Genomic DNA, 5907 nt, shown 5'->3' with positions numbered 1-5907 from the left:
AACAACTATTAATTCTAGACCTCTGGTCAAGATGGATGTGTAGGTAAACATGGCTAACCTCTTCACACAACCCCAGCAAAATTGCAATTAAAATACAAAACAACTGTTACCCAGAATCATTAGAAAATTTAGCTATATGGAAATCTGACAATTAAAGAATTAAAGAATTCACACTCATCCAGACAGGTAGGAGGGATGGAGAGGTGGAGATACATAGAGATGTAGAGACATGCAGAGATACCTAGAGACATGGAGATTAATGGAGATGCAGGAATGTGGAATGGGTGCTCCCACACTAACATGTGGTAGATAAAAATTAGGAAGGATACGTTGGGAGCCAAGGATCCCAGCCCCACACCAGACCACTCAACCCAGGGTTCCAGTGCCAGGAAGATAAGTCAGCCTAACTTCTAGCTATAAAAACCAGTGGTGGTTGAGGCAGTGGCAGAAATTGTGAATTTCTCAGAAGTATCCTCTTAGAGGACCCACAATGGGCTTAGGAGTTACACAGACTCACTCCCTTTGGGCTTCAGCACTGGAGCAGAAGCTGGAAGGGCATCAGTAGCATATGGGGAAAATCTAAAGTTTTTGTCTCAGAGCAAGTGCCAGGAGACAGCTTCCTCCTAGACAAAACTCAAGAGGCCAGGCAGTGGGTATTGTCCCCTTTCACCACATGGTCCCCCCCACCACACCACATAGAGTCACAGAGCCATGACACCATATTGGAGGTGCCATCAACCTGGCTCACATGGTCTGCCACACCCTGGTGATTACCTAAGGCTCCATCACATCCAATTTACTAGTGTAATTTTCTACAATAGGCCATGCTACTAAGTCAGGGAATCAAAGCAGCTCTACCTAATATATAGAAACAAAGGGAGGTTGACAAAATGTGGAGACAGATAAATATGGCTCCAATGAAATAACAGAACAAAACTCCAGAAAAAATAAGTAAACAAAATGGAGATAAGAAATCTATCAGATGTGGAGTTCAAAACACTGGTATTGGGATACTTATGATACTCTCTGGATACTTCAATAGCATACAAAAGAGCTTTGCAAAAATGAAGGTTACACCAAGTGAAATAAAGAAAAATTTACAGGGGAAAAAAACAAGAGAATGGATGAAGCTGAGAATCAAATCAATGATTTAGAACACAAGGAAGAAAAAACAATTCAATCTGACAGCAAGAAGAAAAGGAATCCCAAACAACAAGAATAACAACAACAACAAGGAGAAGCTAAGAAGCCTCTGGGACAACTTCAAACATACCAACATTCCAATTATAGGGGCACCAGAAGGAGATGAGACAGGCCAAGAAATTGAAAAGTTATTTGAAAAAAATAATGAAAGAAAACTCCCCTAATTTGGTGCAGGAAATAGACATATGAGTCCAGGAAGCACAGAGTCCCAAACAAGACTGATGCAAAGAGGACCACATCAAGACATGTCATAATTAAAATGCCAAAGTTTAAAGATAAAGAGAGAACCTTAAAAGCATCAAGAGAATAAAGATAGTTACCTACAAAGAAGTTTCCGTAAGACTGTCAGCTGGTATCTCAAAAGAAACTTTGTCTTCCTGGTGTGAAGTTGCATGAGTTCTTTATATATTTTGGAGATCAAACAGTTGTCTGAGGTATTATTGGTGAATATCCTCTCCCTTATGGACGTTTCACTTTAGATTTTGCTGATGTTTTCTTTAGCTGTGAAGAAGCTTTTCAATTTGATGTAGTTTCATTTGTTTTTTTCTTTTCTTCATGTCCCTTGCTCTAGGGAACATGTTGGTGAAAATATTGCTGTGTGGAATATCTGAAATTTTTCCTATGGTCTCTTCTAGGGCTCTTATGTTGTTGCAACTTATATTAAAGTCTTTTATCCATCTTGAGTTTATTTTTGTGTATGGTATAAGTTGGTGATCGAGTTTCTTTTTTTATTTGTTTTAGCATTTGTTGAAGAGGCTATTTTTATTTCTTTTATGTTCCTGCCCCTTTGTCAAATATTAATTGACCACAGAGACAAGTGTTTATTTCTGAGATCTCTATTCTGTTTCATTGATCTATGTGTTTGCTCTTATACCAATACCAGGCTGTTTTGATTACAATGGTGTTATAATATAGTTTGATATCAGGAACTGTGATCCATCCTGCTTTGTTCTTCTTTCTCAAAATTGCTGAGCCTATTTGGGGTTATTTCTGGTCCCACATAAATTTTTGAAATATTTGCTATATATCTGTGAAATATGTCATTGGTATTTGAATAGGGATTGCTTTGGATCAATAAATTGCTCTGTGTAGAATGGACATTTTGATGATGTAAACTCTTCCAATCCATGAACAAGGTATATTCCTCCATTTGTTTATGTCTTCCTTAATTTCTTTCTTCAGTGTTGTGTAGTTTTCTGAGTACAGGTCTTTTACTTCCTTGGTTAGGTTTATTCCTAGGTATTTTATTTTTCTTGTTGCTATAGCAAATGAGATTTTCCCCTAATTTTTCTTTCTGATATTTGGGGAGGGATGAGGGGGACAATGGGGAAAAGAAGGAGAAAAGTCAAGGAACATGTATAAAGGACACGTGGACAAAGACAATGAAGACAGGACTGAATGTGGATGATGAAGAAAGGGAGGGTGGAAGAGAGTAATGGAGGGGAAAATGTAACTGAACAACAATTAATAAAAACAAAATAAAATAAAATGTCTTGATTCACAGTAAAAAGAAGGAACTTGCAAGCTAGAAGGGACTGGCAAGAAATATTCAAAGTGATGAAAAGCAAGGGCCTATGACCTAGGTTTCCTTATCAAGCAAAGCTATCATTTAGAATGGAAGGGCACATGAAGTGCTTCTCAGACAAACTAAAGGATTTCATCATCACTATACCAACATTATTTGAAATGCTAAAGAGACACATTTAAGAAAAAGAAGATCAAAACTATGAACAATAAAATGGCAATAAATTCACAACCACCAACAACTGAATCTAAGGAACAAGTTAAGCAAATAAGCAGAACAGATACAGAATAATAGATATGGAGGTCATTTGGAAAGTTATCATTTGGGACAGGATGGGGGAGAATGAGGGAAAAGGTGCATGGATTAGGAAGTACAGTTGGTAGAAACAGAGTAGACAGGGGATGTTCAAAACAGCATAAGAAATAGAATAGCCAGAAAACTTACATGCATGACCCATGGGAATGAACTAAGTGGGGAAGGATTGCTGGAGGGAATGAAGGGTACTGGGTAGAAGGGATGGAAGGGGAAATTGGGGCAACTGTAATAGCATAATCAATGAAATATATTAAAAATAAAAATATATAAAACCTGCATTAAAAAGAAAATTCTAATATCAAGCTTTTATTATTATTATTTTAACATAAAGCCAGTGGTATTACCTTCATCCAAATGCATATAGAAAGGTAGGAAAACTTGTAATTAATTGGTGTGAAAATGTGGAGGATACCGGGCCATCAGTATTCATCTCGGCTGCGGATGCTTGTCGGAACACAAGAAAAACATACACATGGACAACTGAGTCCTGTGGGGAAATAGGGATGAAATGGCCACTCTCTCTAGTGGAGAACATCCCGTTCTCCTGCCCGAGCAGGCTTTTATTGGGTTCATTTACACAGGAATTCAGGTAAAGCTCACTAATCATTATTAGGAAGTAAGGATCAAACAATAGATAACAAGGAAGTCTGAGGGCCTATTTTGAGTCAGGGTCAGAGAGCTGTAAAACTTTGAGGAACAAACTTACTTCTTGCTTGGACCCTTATCAGTTAATTGAGAGCATTCTAAACAAAGCAGGTTTCACAGGATTTTACATATTCTTTCTTAGGCCTGATTGCCTGGGGACCCCGCCCTTTCCAGCACAGGGCTGCACCACCCTCTGTCATTGTTTCAGGCTTAGGTGGAGCAAGGGAAGTAAGGCAGCCAAGGGATAAGGAGATTTTCTCATAGACAATGAGGACTCAGGTTTTATCCAAGCTGAGGGGCAAGGGTCCATCACTCCCTTTTGCTGTAGCCCCCAAAGTGCTTCCTTGGGGACCTTCCATGTGATGGTGCCTGTCTTGGGTCGTTCCCCCATTGGGGAATCTTACCCATCATTGGCTAACCAACCAAGCATTGGGGCCCAGGCAGGGTGAAGTAAAAGGAGCAAAAGCATCCCTGCTCCTGCCAGGGAGGTCTGACTTACAGTCCAAGGTCATTCCTCAGCCTTAGCCTTTGCAGGGGTTATGGCTCTGATACCAGGCAGAGTGGTTCTTAACATGAAAATAAAAGGAATAAATTTTGGTGTTTAACACATATTTTAGAGTAAATTTTTACTCTAAAATAGGGATTTTATTTTTAATTCAGGGATTATTTTTAATTCAAATCTTATTCATAATTTAATTCATAATTTGATTATTCATCAATCCCCACAGTGCACAGCAGACATTTACCTTTTTGCAGAGTAAGAACTGAACAGGTTGTTAACTAAATGAAGTTTAACTAGTGCTAATTAATAGGAACATTTAAGCCATAAGAAGAGAGGAGTGTTGCAGCGCTGAAGTAGATACCTCAGTCATAAAACATCTAAATATGGTGTTTTCTGGAAAAAAAGATTCTGGGAAATCTGGGAAGACATCAAAGGAGAATCAGGTTATAAGAGCCTATGACTTTGAGAAAGAAGATTATAAATATCTGAGTGGTTCAGAGAAGGGTAGTGACACAAAGATTCCATGAATTGATAAGAGTGGGAAGAAAAGGACTTCAGGTATAGTTGAAGATATGGGGGGTAACATACAAATTGCTGAAAATATTTGGAGCTGATATTAACAACACTCCTCTTGCAATGGGAAAGAGACTAGCAGTGTGTACCAACACTTCTCACAAAACCAGTAACCAGAAAATCAAACATATTTGGTAAACTTAAGATAAAATATTCTCAGCAATTTCTGACTTTGTTTTAGCAGTGGGGGATAGATGTGCAGAAGAATGAGAAGAAAACTAGCTAATTTGTTTCTACAGCAACAAAACGTTTTCCAATAATCTAAACTTGTTCAGAGTCAGAGACTGAAAACAAACTTTTTTATGAGCAGTTCACAAAAAGTGCGACAGACTTGGAGAAGAATCATGATACTCTACTTACTGATGCACAGAATGAACTTGGAAATAAGTGCTATGTTGCAAAACAAAGGACAATGGACATTCAGCAGCAGGAGATGGCAAGTGTTTGAAAGTCTTTTCAACCCATGTTATTCTAATGACTCTGAAGGAAGAACTTGAACTAAAGTAATATGATACCATTACATTAGCTAAGAGGCATTCAAGTTTTTAGAGTGGTTTAAAAATTCTAGTTTAAAATATCACATTGTGTTAATCATTAGCTCAAGTGCAAGCCTCTTTTTTCTGTTATACTCCAAGGAAAATCTAAACAGTTACATGAGTAGCAGCAATTCCTAAATTGGAATTGCACCAAGCTTTCTGCTTCCTAATAGTAATAGTGAGTTTTTCTCTCTAACACTTGTCAATTAATTTACCAATAAAGAATATTCAATTTCCAAAAAATGATGGTGTGCTGCAGAATTTTAGTAATTAGTTTATGTGATGCCATGTGATAAAAAAATGTTTAAAAATCCCTGATGTACACCTACAGAAAAAAAGAAAGAATACATTTAAGCAATTATGAAAACTTATTAATATCTATTTAATCTTTGAATAGGTTTGTGGACATATTTATTATATCATTTCCACTATTTTTTTGTAGTTCAACATTAATGACAATGATGAACAAGTTTTATAATATACAGCAAAGCAGTCCATTTATTTTTCTACTCTCCTTGGTAAGAGGAACATTTTCACTACTGATAAGATACGGTTATGGTGCCTCAACAAATATTTAATAACATCCCTTATGCAAAAATCAAATTCAT

General features: G+C 37.2%; 1 pseudogene; it reads left to right on the top strand.

The window, feature by feature from the left end:
* Window positions 1-4573: 4573 nt before the first annotated feature.
* LOC114491435 lies at window positions 4574-5238 on the top strand (annotated as a pseudogene).
* The last annotated feature ends 669 nt before the right edge of the window (window positions 5239-5907 follow it).

This window comes from Phyllostomus discolor, chromosome 1, assembly GCF_004126475.2.
Source record: "Phyllostomus discolor isolate MPI-MPIP mPhyDis1 chromosome 1, mPhyDis1.pri.v3, whole genome shotgun sequence".
In the NCBI taxonomy this organism is placed as follows: Eukaryota; Metazoa; Chordata; class Mammalia; order Chiroptera; family Phyllostomidae; genus Phyllostomus; species Phyllostomus discolor.
Note: the sequence above shows the minus strand (reverse complement) of the source record. Positions and strands in the feature narration are given on the sequence as shown.